Below are 15,006 nucleotides of genomic sequence, written 5' to 3'. Positions count from 1 at the left end.
ATTAAATATTTTTTTTCATTATATACACAAAAACTTGTTAAATAAGATAAAAATGAAAATACAGTCTAAGCTTAAAACTTAAAATAGTATAATTAAAAGAAGATACTATTTCTAGACTTAAATTTATAGTTAAATTAGTCTATAAAACGACATAAACAATGCTAGAAGCAGACATGAAAATATTTAAAATATAGGTTGCAAATTTTTAAAAGATTAAAAAGTAGTAAAAATTCCTTATAGAATAACCAAGTGAACTTGAAAAACTCAAAAAAAGATGTGAACTGTCACAACTAGGTCATTGATGGAAAAATACTTTTTATTCATTAAGCCAAAGTCTTAATGGGACATTTTGAAGACCTCAAATGGGTTGGTATCTAGGTTTAACTTGCTTTGTAGAACTTTGCAATATAAACTTTCGCCTAATTTTAAACAAGTGAGTTAATTTCAATATTAATTGTTAAAAATTAATAACTATTACCTAGTAGTTTAAACAAGGCAGCCGTAACATTTGGTTAGCAATTTAACTTTTTAAACCATAAAAATTTTAATTACAATCAAAGAAAAAAACTTTGAATTTAATAAAAAATCACTAATAATGTTGAAAAACCTTAAATTTTTAACAAATTTTATGTATAAAGTAATGAAAGTTTGATCTTATTCAAAAGTTTTATCTTATAGACAAGTTTTTTTGTTATCATGAAAGTTCTTTGATTTAAAAAAAAATATTTTAAGTAGCCTTACAGTTTCTTATTAAAGTTGTTATACTATTTGAGAAATTTTTTTAAATTAAGCTTAATTTTACACTAAAAATTGACACAAAAACTTGTATTTTTAAGACCTTGAAGAAATTTCTTAACAATTTTTCGCAACCCTGATTTAATTAACATTATATGTAACAATTATAAAATTTAAAAATTTACTATTAGATTTTTAGATATAGTTGAAGAATAACAATATTTAGTATTTTAAAACAATTTTTTTTTCTGGAAATTTAATTCACTAAAACAATAGACTTTTAAGGAATTTTTTTATAATTATGTTACTTTAAGTTTACAGAAACCTCTCGCATCTTTACGCACTCGTGACGTTACTCACTCTCGTTTAGTTACGCATTTCAAAATTCTAAAAAATTTAAAAATGTATTTTTTTAAAATATTGCACAAATTATTTTTATTGTTAATTTTTATTTTAAAATATGTTTTTAAATGCTAACTCACCTCTCTATATCTTTAGACTTTGTAAACTTATGTTCCTTGACTAATTGAAAAACATTTAGTTATTAGTATATCAGCAATTTTCTTAACAATAAGAGATTAAGTTAAAATTCTAAAAGAAATATGACTGTGTTAAATAATGAAAGAAGAATAAAAAATGAAATTTTAAAACACAAATAAATAATACAGCACTATTACCTCATGTATGAATAAACATCTTAAAAAGAAATCTAATTAAACTTCCTAGCAAAAAGTAGCAGTGAAGTGATACTTAATAAAAATAGAGCTTACACTTAACACAAATCTCAATTGTTTTTTTAGTAAAAACATCACTAATTTTCATTTGACGCTTTTTTAATTTAAGTTCATTTTCTGTTACACTTGCTTTGCACAGCAAGCATTGAAATTTTTCGCACGTTGCCTTCAATTCTTGTAATGCTCACCAGCACCAGTTACTCAAACATTTTTGTAGTATTTTATATATTTTTGTTTAAAAGAAGAAATCCATTACAGCACCAAATGCATATTTGTGTAATAGCTATAGAAACAAATTTTTAATTTAGACACCACACCATTTCTTAATTGTACACAAATGCTTAATTATAAATTGAATTAGCTAAGTAGAATATAATATAGATGTTAAGTATCAAATAAGTCACATATAAACAAAGAAAAAGAATAAATAAAAGTATTATTATGTTATATAAATTTTAAATTCGTTTTTTTTGAATATATGTATCGTTTTATCTTTTGTTTTGATATTTATAAATAAAGTAAACAAGTTGTTAAAAGTGGGTAAGTCCCCAGTATGCTTTTAACTAGATGTAATATCAAAATACAGCCATTATAGTAAGCATATTTGGTACCTTTCGTATCTTTACGATCTCTCATATATTTACGCACTTTTTCTGTGGACACAATGTGCGTAAATAAGCGAGAAGTTACTGTACTTAAATAATTTAAGCTAACAGCATAACAATTTTACTTATATGTAGACTATTAAATTATTCTGTATTTTAACTTTATGATATTTAAATTAAGATTTTAGGTACATTAGTACTTCTTTGTAAATACATAGTTTTTTTTTTTACAGTTTTTAGTAACTTAACGTTAAATAAACTTATTTAATTATTCACAATAGGTTTTTAAATAAGATATAGATTAATTATACAATCTGGATAATTTAGAGCAGTTTTAATACTTTAAATTTCAATAAAACTCAAACTAATTTAATTTTTTTTAGAAAATTAAGTATGGCTTTAATTAGTTTAGGTATTTTATACAAAATTCAAAATAAATTTAGCAAAGGGTGGCAGGAATACCTGGAATTTTGTATAATCCTAAAATTTGACAACTAAACTAAAAAAACCTGCAAAAACCTTAATTAAAAAACTACTGGAAGGACCTAAAATTTTAAACAATATTCACAAAAAATTGGAAATTTAAGAGTTTTTACATGTAAGTTAGTAAAGTTTTAATTTGATACAAAAAATCTAACTAAAAAATTTAAAAAGTTAAATTTTCAAAATGTATGTTATTAAAAAACACATTTTAGAAGCCTAACAGTATTTTTATATGTTTTTATGCTATATTATGACAGATTTTACGTTGAAATTTACTCTAAACTAAAAAATTATTATGTTCATTATTATGAACTTATTCTTCCAAAAATTTACTTTAAAAATAAAGTTTGGACCAAAGACCTTGGCAGTGCTTAAATAAATCTAAAAAGATGTTACAGTCATTGAAATAGTATTTGAATTCTATTTGTTTTCTTAAAACCAAAAATTATAATATTATATATTACTATAATTAACAATATTCTTAAATTTTTAGAACAAAACTAAATCTTTCTATGGTACATTAGTTAAATGTTATTTTAACTAAATTAGGGTTGCCACAAAACCTGGACTCCTAGAAAAACCTATAATTTGACAGTATAAACTAAAGTAGTGTTGATAATATTGAATTTGAGAAATCTTGAAAAAAAGAACCCGAAAAAAGTATTGAATTCTAAACTAAAATCACTAACAAACCTGGTAAAACCTTGAAATTTAAATATTTCTTTCATTTTTAGTAGTAAAATTTCGATTTGATACAAAAATATCTTAATTAGATAAAAATTGTTTGTGATCATAGAAACTTTTTCCCATAAAAAAAAACTAAGTAGGTTCATAGTATTTACTAAATGTTTTCATTTTGTTCAACAAAGTTTTTTTTTTTCTAACTTAGTATTAGATCTAATTTTGACCCAATACATGTACTTTTAAAGACCTAGAAGAGTTTCTCAAAAACAAAAGGCAACCCTGTTAAATTTTTGTATTAGAAATGTAAAATTTTATTAAATTTTCAGGTGTGCTGTTTTTTTTGACAAAACCTTTAAACTTAAGTTGCTTTTGCGTTCAATGACCACACTAACGGGATACTTGGCTTGTTTTAAATTTATAAAATACTTAGCCAGTTTACAAACTTAAAAAGAACTCAGGCTTTTAAAATTTTACACAACCTAGGCTAGCTTTGATACTAATTAACAATCTCAGGATAGTTATATTAAATAAATTCCTTTTATTACTAACATATTAAACAATACACTTAAAAAAACTAAAAGCTAACCAATTGTTAAATTAATTGAACATTTATATATACTGTAATATGATCTAATTTCAATATGTTTTTTTAAGTACTTAAGTTGTAATATAAAGCAAAATTAAATATTTTTTTACTACAACCTTAGTTGTTGTAAATATGTTCAAAATGCACTTAGTTTAACACATAACATTTAGGATATGAAATGAGATACCAAATGTCTTGGCAACACAAGGACTAAAAGGAGACATGAATTTTTTATTGAATCTAAAAAACTAAAATGATTATTTTTGTTATATAATTGTTTTTTCGTTTCAAACTTTTGATCGACTGAGATAATAATAAACAAGTAAAAATTTTTTAATTAATTAAAAGTCATAGGTATACATTGTTATACTTAATAAGATTACTGAGTTTTACTTAAGATCATGGAGGTCGTTTTGTAATTAGTGTGTATTATGTAAAGGATGTGAAAAAAAACTATTATTGTTATTAAAGAGAATTGAAATAAAGACACTAGTTTTAAAAAAGTAACTGATTGAAAAGTGTAAAAAATACGCTTGTAGAAGTTTTGCAAATTGAAATAATTCCGAACCATTGTTAATGTCGAAATTATTACAAATAAAACATGTCCTAGTGGTAACAAATGAAAATATTCACGTGGTGTTACTACTAATGGCTTAATAAATTACATCCTTTTGAGCACCAGATACATTTTTGGAAATTTAGGGTGCACAGATTTTGAACAGTTATATGACAACTGCCTTACTATATACTAAAATTCAATCGTTTGTTTCTACCTGTTTATAGCTTATAATATTTATAAAGGTTTTACAGTAATTATATTTGTCTTATTTTTTTTCTCTACATATCACTTCATTCACATTTTATTTTTATTATTTGTCATTTTTACTATTAATATTTTATTATAGATTTATAATTTGAAAAATCTGCTTGGCGGGGAAAAAATGTAATTGTGTTTCGTAAAAATTTAATTTTATAATCCTCTACTTGGAAACATAATTCTGTAAATTTTATTTATAACTGAATAGTTGAAATAGTATAAAGACTAATTTAAAACTCTGTAAGATATGTTTTTTTTTTGTTATGTATATTATTTACAAAAACTTCTTTACATGTTTAATCATAATTACTAAATTTTTTAAAAGTCAGAAATTATATAACTAAATTTGTTTAAGAAAACAGAACGATAAGATTTGTTATTTTTAAGATTTTAGAACCAACGAAATACATTATTTTAACAGATTTAGTTCTTATGTCATTTTTTGGTTAGCTGTACACAATAAGACAAATTTGTCTTAAACCAGCAATTGGTTACTTCATAAGAAATTGTTTGCTAATACTTTAGGTTGTTATTTACATAACTTTGCTTTTATGCTTTAAAATTTTTATTAGTCACAACGCTTTGATCGGCAGTAACTTTTTTCATCATATATTTATATAACTAAAAATGCTTTATAATTTGCTTCAAAATAATTTGAACAATAACTAAGTAATATTTTTTAACTCTTTTATTGTTATAAAAAATACATTGTTTAAAATTTTGTTAAAATGTTTTGTAAACCTTTAAGTTTAGAGTTAGTCTTTTAAACTGATGAATTTGATATTACTAGGTTTGCTATTGATTGGTATTATATTTTAACTCTGAATACAAGTTTAATGTTGGAAATAAAACTTTTTTCTAGTGTTTAGTTATTCCTTTTGTTTATTTTATATTATACTAACAGATTTTTAATATTATTAACATAAAAACTTACAATAAAAATGGCTGGCATCAATAACTATAATGCATTGTACTCAACTGAAAGTAATTCTCAAATGAGTAATGGAACACGCAGAAGGAAAAGCAGAGTTAATGTAGTAAGGTTAAATCCTTACTTACGAATAAATACGAGTCAAAAGTTTGTGTTTTGTTTAAACTTGATTAATAACTAGTAAGTTCCAAACTTAGTTATTATTATTTGATTGTTCTTCATTGCAAAAAATATTTTGAATGTCTGAAAGTCATGTACGGGTGACATTAAAATTTTGTAGTTTAAAGTAAACATTCTAAATTTTATAATAAAAAACAAAAAAAAAGTTTAAAGAATGTTTAAAAGAAATTTTTAAATTTACACTAGATGTTATAGAAAAATGTTTAACTAGTTACTACATATTTGGGAGTTTTTAGCTGGAAGAAAAAGTATGATATTATTCTTATTTGTATTATAAATATTTAATTCACGGTGAAGACCACTGTTGTGTACTAAGTATTACAATTTTATAAGATTTATAAGTTTAATATGCAACAAAAAAAATTTTAGGTTCAACAAACATGCTGCTGACATACAAGAAAACATCATGACACCTCCAATGAATGATGTCAACAGAGGAATTATGGATGTTCGACCTCAAAATGCGTTACCTCAACAACATTTACTTACGGTTAAAGATATTCAACCTGAATTTGTTTTACATAAGAATGTCAAAACTGAACTAGCCCAACCTTTTGGTTCGACTTACATTTCACGAATGAATCAACCTCACGGAATTGTTCAACCACATGCAGTTTATCCACAATATATATCTCAATACAACAATGTTCGACCTCACAATGCGTTACCTCACCAAGATTGTCCTCTGTTTAAAGATATTCAACCTAAGTACGTTCCATCTCAAAATGAAAGAACTGAAATTGCCCAACCTGTTGGTTCGACTTACATTCCAAGACTGGCTCTAACTCAGCGAGTTGTTCAAACACATGCAGTTTCTCCACAGTATATATTTCAGTACAACAACGCACCTCACAATGCGTCAGCTCAACAAAGTTTACTTACGGTTAAAAATATTCAACCTAAGTATGTTTCATTTCAAAATGGTAGAACTGCAGTGGTTCAATCTGCTGGTTCAAATTACATTCTACCAATGGCTCGACCTCAGAAAAATGTTCAATTACATTCAGATTCTCTACAATGTATGCCTAAATATAACAAACATTCATCTCAGAAAACGGGAAATGTTTCACTATGCGACACATGTCAACAAAACACTCGTTTACATCCATCTCATTTTACAGCAAACAAACAGCAAAGACCACACTGTAATTTTAACTCAACTTATCACCAACCCAATTATTTACAAACGAATATAAGTTCGCCTCAACCTAATAACTATTCAAGTTCTTTTTCATCAGAAAATGATTGTTTTAACATCCAAAACCTCCAAAATATTCAACTTAAAATAAAAAGTTTTGTTTTCTAATATTTTCGTTTATTTATGTTAATTGCTAACTTGGCTAGATTTTTATTTAAGTTTATAATTTGTACATATAACTTTTTTTATATAAAGTAAAAACCTATTCATCATTATATAAACTGTATATAAAATAGAAATTTAAAAAAAAAATTTGTTAAACAAGACAAACTTTACGCTTCTGTTATCAGTTGTATACAGATTATTTGTACTAACCTGCTTTATATTAAACAAATAAACATAATTTAATGCTTTTTCTCTTTCTTAATACGTTATAGTTTATAAGTTTTGTTATTTTTATTATGTTAAGGTGTTCTTTTAACTATAAATTAACTGGCTATAAGAAATTTAGTTAGTTTTGTATGAAGTACTTGTTACTAGTTACTTTTTTGTTCTTTTAAGATTAATATTGTAACTTCTACGTTTCTATATAGTTTTTTTTTCACAAGTTAGCTGTTTATACAATGATGAAAGTGCCTGATAAAGTATACTTTTTTCCAAATTGTTGTTTCATTCATTTACTAGATAGTTATTAAATGTTGACAAAAAGTTTATGAAAAAACTATATTAAAGACAAGTTTTAAGAAACCCTGTTAAAAATAGCTTGAAATAAATCATAAATAAATAAAAAAGACCACTTAAGTTAACACAAAATTGATATTCTAAAGAATCAGAGAAGAAGCAAACAGTTCAACAAAAGAAAAATACACTTATTTTAGACTTAGATGAAACGCTTATTCACACAAGACAAGAAAGACCATCTCAAACTTTCGACATCAATATAACACTGATTATAATTCTGACTTTATTTTTAACGTTAGCTTTTTGAACATAAATTTTAAAGTTGATAAATTTTTGTTTTAAATTTAAGTGTTGGGTATTGTTTTGACAGAATTTAATTCTGAGTTAATATATATTAATAGTAGTATAAATTTATATTAGATAATAATATTACATTCGATTACAGATACTAGTTCATGCAAAGCTTAAAGAATTTCAAGTTTACAAAAGACCTAACCTTGACTATTTTCTAAAAAAGGTTATGAGAATCTATTTTATGTTATGTTGTATAATTTCAATACAATATTCTTACTTAAATACTTTTTACCGAAGTGCTTAAGCTTATTTGATACATTTAAACAGTTTTCAATTATAGTAACTTTTTAAAGAAACATGAATTGAAAATATTTTTTCTTAGTGTATTATAGAAGTTTTTGTCCTTTCTAACAAATATAAATTTATTTAATTCTAACAATCTTATTACAATCAATAATTTTATTAAATATATTGTAATTTATCATATCAGTTATTTAAAGAAGTTTAATGATAATTGAATAAATTAAGGTAAATGAATGGTTTGATGTTGTGTATACAGCAGGAACGAAAAAATATGCTGAAGAAGTGTGTGATAAGCTTGATAAAGATCACATAATTATCAAAAGAATATTTTCTAGACAGGTTTGTGTATATAATAAAAAAACTGCCAACAATTGACTTTCTAAACGTAAATGTTATCTAGTTTTTGAAAATAAATTGTAAAATATTTTTCTTTTAATTGAGAACTTTGTTGTTTTACACTGCATTATTATTCTAAATTGTTCCTAAATTGTTATATTATCAAAGCTTAAAATTTCAGATTATTAAAAGTTGTATAAAACTAAAATAAAGTTTTTATAATTTGTATAACAAAGAAGTTTAAAATTACATTATTTTTTTTTCTTTGTCGTTAAACTTAAATTAATATTTTTTACGTACACAATGAATATAACTTTGTTAACTGTTATTTTTGCAGGATTGCATTTACGAAAATGGTACTTTTACTAAAGACTTGACACTTTTAGAAAAAGATCTTTCAAACGTTTTTATATTAGACAATTCTCCAGCAGCCTACAAATACTTCATAGGTAAAAATAGCTTATGTCTATACTTAATAATTAAATTATCAGAATAATATATGTATATAATTATAATTTTTTTATTGAACACTAAATAAATAAAGTACATTTACAACAACACTATATTGCTCATTAAAAATAAATTTGCTTTTAATCGGTTTATAAACTTACAACAACAACTTGCTAATTTTTTATATAACTAATCATTTTTTAACAAAATATCTGTTATAAATTTAATATAATTAAAAATATTTTATTATGTAACTTTATGCTAGAAATGTTATTTTCTACAGAAAATGCAGTTCCAATTAAGTCTTGGTATGAGGACCAAAACGATAAGTCTCTTGTTTAAGTTTTACATACACTTGGTATCTTAAGGTAGTTTTTATTTATTTAAAAATACTATAACTTAATATGAATAAGTCATATTTAAAAGCATTAAATATATATAACATATTACTCAATCTAAATTTATATTCACGTCAAAAAATTTGAAAAAAAAAATCAGTTGCTAAAACAAAGTTTAAATAGTCTGTAAGTAAAACTAAAAAGATATTACTTAATAACGCTATGACAAGCTTAAATTTTAAAAAGACTTTATTAACTAACAGAAATAGCGATATTGACATAAAAGATTTTTATCCAAGTTGACGAAATGAAACATATGGAGTGACGAAAACACTAATAAACTTTAAATAACAGGAAAAGTTCAAACTTGATTTCAACTAGTTTTGTTTATATTACAACTTTTCTAACAGTTTTTTATTAATGCGTACTAGAATATACTTTTATAAATACACTTTTAATGTTTTAATAAAACCCTTCTTTTTTCATTATTATACTTTTTTTTTTGAAGTGTGAACGCTAGTGAATGTTTTTACTAAGTATTTCTTTATTATTAAACTGTCATTTCATTAAAATTTTAATCGAATTTAGTTTGAATTTGTTCTAGTAAAAAATTAAAATTACACACTCAATTTTTCAACTAGTGTAGAACGCAAAATATTTTTATGGTTAATATGGTTAACTGGCTAGAGATTTTTTCTAAACCTTAAAATAAGATATATATATTTAAACTTATTAAAAAATATAAAAACAATCGAACATTAGCTGGTAAAATTTAATTTTTCCATATATTGTACTTTTTATTTAAACAAAACACTTTTAAGTATTACCTAAGTTTTGTCTAATATTTATGATTTAAATAAAAGTTTTTGCTTCTATAATCAAAAACTTAATAAATACTTTATGGTTGACTAGAACAAAGCCTATTTTTTGTACTATATAAGCTATTAATAACTTATTTCAATTGTAGATATAGGCAATGATATGTATATATGACTTATGTACAAAAGTAGTGTAAAGTTTAGAAATGTTTTCAAAACATTTAACAGGTGGTTAAACGTTTAAAATTTTTTATACATATAGAAGTTATAGATGTTAGAAATGGTTTAGAGTTTAGCTAAGACACGTGTTTTGTTTGTAAGTTATTTAAGAAATTTTTTTTTTACAATAATTGATGGAAAATATATATTTCGATGGTAGTTAAAGCAAATAATATTGTTCCATTTTGTTATTAAAAAATGGTTATTGGTTCATTTTCAAGCCATGCAATTAAAATTAAATAGTTGATATGGTATCTAAACAGCCTAGTCAACTTCATTCATGTTTTTTATACTAACTAGGGTAATTACATGAACTAAATTATTTTACATTTTAGCAAATTATTTTTCGTTTAAAAAGATTGGTTACATCAGTATAAGCTTTTAAAAAACTCATTTACTTGTATCGAGAACTAAGCTGTACAAAAATGCTGTGCTTGATGACAGATTTGCTCATATTCAACAACGTAGTTTAGTACAATGTTTAAACAGCTGTTTAAAGTTGACCTTTTTAAAATAAAATGCATTCAAATAAGTATGAAGCTTTTGAATTTATCTTTACTGATCTAAAAAATAAAAAATATATTTAACGGCAGAATCAAACGCTTAAAATATTTGGTCCAAAGACCTGATGCAGAAAAAATGTATAATTATCGAGTTGGACACCTTTTGATTTGTTTTTCAGGACATATATAAGCTTTAAGAAGTTTAAAAATAAAAGCTTTTTGTTAATCAATAACAATTAAATATTTAATAATATGTTTTTAATATTAAAAAAAAAGCTGGCAGAAGAAAAAAACAACTAAATTCAAAATTAAATAAGCTGTTGAAATGAATTCATGATTTCTGTAAAAGATAGATTTTTTTAAACAAACTTATAGCCGACAGAAAAATATTGTCTGCAACGAATTTTAGCCTTGAAAATCTTTTGAATTTCAGTAAAACTTAGCTTATTTATAACGTAAGTTAAGAAAATTTGGCCGACCTCTAAATTAGTTTTGTTATCGTCAAAAATTAATTTTAAAAATTAAATGTAAAACCAAAAAGTTCATAACTGCTAATACTACTGAGCTTAGTTTTAAAGCCCTCTCAATTTAAAATATGTGTGTTTGTTGCGATACGCTTGTAGCATATTAGTATTTTATGCAGTAGGATTATATCTTTTAAGTAAAAATTGAAGAAAAACCAAATTTTAAAACGATTTTTCAAACAAAATTACCAAACATAAAGAATAATTTGACTCAGTACTTTCCTCCGCTTCGGATTCAATTTCTGGTCCTAAGTTCTAATAACAAAAAAAGGGTTTTATGTCTTATTTCACATTAGAGGCATGATCATTTCTCGTAAGTTTGCTTGAAGACTTCGCATGATTTCATGATTTTACGACACTTATGCTTTGAGCAAACTTGATCTTTCCAAAATGACTTATATTTTTTAAACTTAATGGTAACTTAGTCCATAACTTACTATCTTGGAAGAATAGTGATTTATGACCTATTTTGCTGTTGAATTTATGTAGAAAAAATTTGTTTATAAAGACCTGGTATTGTAATTATAGATATTTTTTACAGTTTTAAAGTAATTTTTAAAGTTATTTGGTAACAAATTGTTGTTAAACTTAAACACTAACAGACCTTAACCATATATAGATACAGACTTTCAACATCCAAAATTTTTTTCTGAGTCTCTAATTCTCTTACATTGTCATCATATTTCTTATAATGTATGCATCAAAGTGCTCTGTGTATGAGAACATTGATATCATTTATACAATGTTTTACAATATATTTTTTGTGTCATATTGAAATTTTACAGTTTAAGATCTAGAAATTGTTTGAAGTTCCAGTTTTTTAGCCTAAACTTTCAATTTATAGGTTTTTTAGGATTCCAGATTTAATAGCAACAATAATTTAGTTTAAATAAGATTTAACTTATATAAAATAAAACGATAACATTTTATTTCGTGATAAACATATTTAAAGTAGCATTAAATCATATTTAACAATATATAAACTACTATAAACATATTGTACTTTTAATCGTATGTTTGTAAAATACGGATAAAACCAATGATAATACTTTAAATGGGTGTAAAACAAAATCATCCTGAGTTTTCTCAAAATTTTTAAATTATCTTTAGTTTTTTGAGGTTTAAATTGTTCTAAGTTATTTTGAGTGTGTGATAAATTGTATGGTGAATTCTAAAATACTCAAAGCTACAAAATAAAGTTATATATACATTCAAAAATAAATATTAATGGTACCCAAAACATAATTTTTTTTTATAAAATTTAAATTCACAATAAACTAACAACCTAAATATAAGTAAAAAAACTCAACTTTAAACTTAAAGTAGCATATAAATGAAAAATAGCTTTAAAAGGTGATATTTTAATTATTTTAATTACACAAAAAAAAAAGAACTGGCTTTAAAAAACACAATATTTTTATTTTCAAACTAAATCTAAAAAACTAACATTTTAAACTTATGATTATATACTTGTCACATATAATTTTAGTTAAATCAGGATTGCCAAAAGTAGTTGTAAAATTTCTTTAAGGTTTAAAAATACAAGTGTTTTTGTGAAATTTTAGTGTACAATTAATTTAAGACAGGGACGTAGCTTGGTAGGTTTCTGCAAATCTACAAAAACTTATACTTATGTGCGAAAAAACTTGCTTTTATTTCAGCTTGTAAAGACTCTGCCGTCTTGGCTTTAAGTATTCATTTATGCTTAATTTTGCACTCCTGAGAGATAATTTTGACATTTACGTACCCTTTAGCATTTTTAGTGTCGTAAAAAAATTGAAAGAATTAAATACATCAAAATTGTAACATTTAGGGCGTTAAAGCTTTATTTTGTCAAAAAGCTGCAATGCAAAATTGATTCTAAAGGAAGCTGTAGCTTCAAAATCAAAGTCATACAATTTTATGTTACAAAAATTTGAATAACTTGTTGTTACTATTGAATACTTTAAATGTTTGATTTTCAAAACAGTGTAAATGTTATTGAGTTAAAAGGATATTTTTTATAGTTATTATTAATGAAGGGTTGGACTTTTTAACTTTTTATGGGTAGTTTTAAGTATTGGGTACTTTTAATTGCCTCAATTTTGCAAAAAAAAAAGAACCCAATATTTTGATTATGTCATTAACTTTACTTTGGTTAGTTATTAAGGTTAAAGTTTGTAAAAAAAAATTTGCTGTGTAGGCTTATGATAAATTCACTTTGTTTATTTTTCCTAATATAAAAATAATTGTATCTGAAATAAAACAATACTAAACATTTCATTATGTTAACAAAATTAAGGAAATATTATTTTCAACTTTGATATATTTGTGTAAGTTAAAATTTTAAATTCAACCACAAATTAAGCTGTTGAATTTGAAAATTTCTCTTTTATAGATTATTGATGACTTTAAGTTATCATATTTTATAAAATTTTCATCATTTTACATGTAAAAGTAGTTTAAAGATTACAAATTTTTGGATGATTTTTTTTTTAACACTAGATTTTTACAAATTTTTTAATTTAAAAAGTTCAAGGTTTTTCCAGTTTTTGTTTAAACTGTTAAGTTCCTGAATTCCAGGTGTTTTAGCAACCTTGCTCAAATTTTAAGGAAGTATTCCTTTCAATATTTAAAAAATAGTAAAAGATGACAATTAAAACCTACTGTACTCTCCTATTTCAATGTTTTATATCAAAAATTTGTTTTGGTAGAAAAAATTTAGATTAAATTTCATAAAGTGACATCAACTTGTAATAAAAGTGATCTACACCCTCCCTGTACCCAAGGTGGCTCCTATAGTTTTTTTGAAACTTCTTTCAATTTTTGCAAATTTAATATATGTTTTTAAATTCAAGTCTTATTTACTTTTCTAGACAAAATAAGTGATCAGAATTTCAAGTCATTCTAGGATTTTATATAACATTCCAAGATTCCCATAAGCATTTAGGGTTGATGGCCACCCTGTTAACTTTATTTCAAACTATAAAAAGGTAGCTTTTATTGAAGTACATAACTCATGTATAATTAGTTAAAAATTCTTATGAATTAAATTCATCAATAAACTACGGAAGAAAAATTTTTTAAATTATTTTTTTAAATTTGTGTTTGAATTTAAAATTGTAACTTTATGTTAACAAAAAAAATTTCTATAATTTTGTTAACATAGGAAATGTTAAGTATTATTCTATTGTATTATTTCAGATATGATTATTTTCATATTTTAGAAAAATAAAAAAGTGAATTTGTCATAGTCTTGGACAGTTATTTTGTTTTTTTTTTACAAGTTTATGCTTCAAAACTAACCAAAGTAAAGTTAATGACGTCATCAAAATATTTGGTACTTTTTTTTTACAAATTTGCTGCAATTGAAAGTACCCAATATTTAAAACTACCTATAAAAATTCCCACCGTTTAATGAATGTTTTCTTGGTTTACACAAGTGGCAAGACATTAAAAGTCATAGGGGGTGTGAAGAAAATTAAATTGCCTTGTATACAGTTATCACTCGTACCCAAACATTCCATTTTTGATGTATTAACATAACTGCATTTTTTCCGATAAAATTCAATAACATTAGAGGTAGTTTAAATTACTGTGTTCCCGCTAGGACGTTATCACGTGTTATTTCAGATGCTTGATTTTTTGCAGATTTTTAACTTATTTGA

The sequence above is a fragment of the Thalia democratica genome, chromosome 6 (genome assembly GCF_965202585.1).
Source record: "Thalia democratica chromosome 6, ktThaDemo2.hap1.1, whole genome shotgun sequence".
In the NCBI taxonomy this organism is placed as follows: Eukaryota; Metazoa; Chordata; class Thaliacea; order Salpida; family Salpidae; genus Thalia; species Thalia democratica.
The sequence above is the reverse complement of the archived record's forward strand: the minus strand, read 5'-3'. Positions refer to the sequence as shown.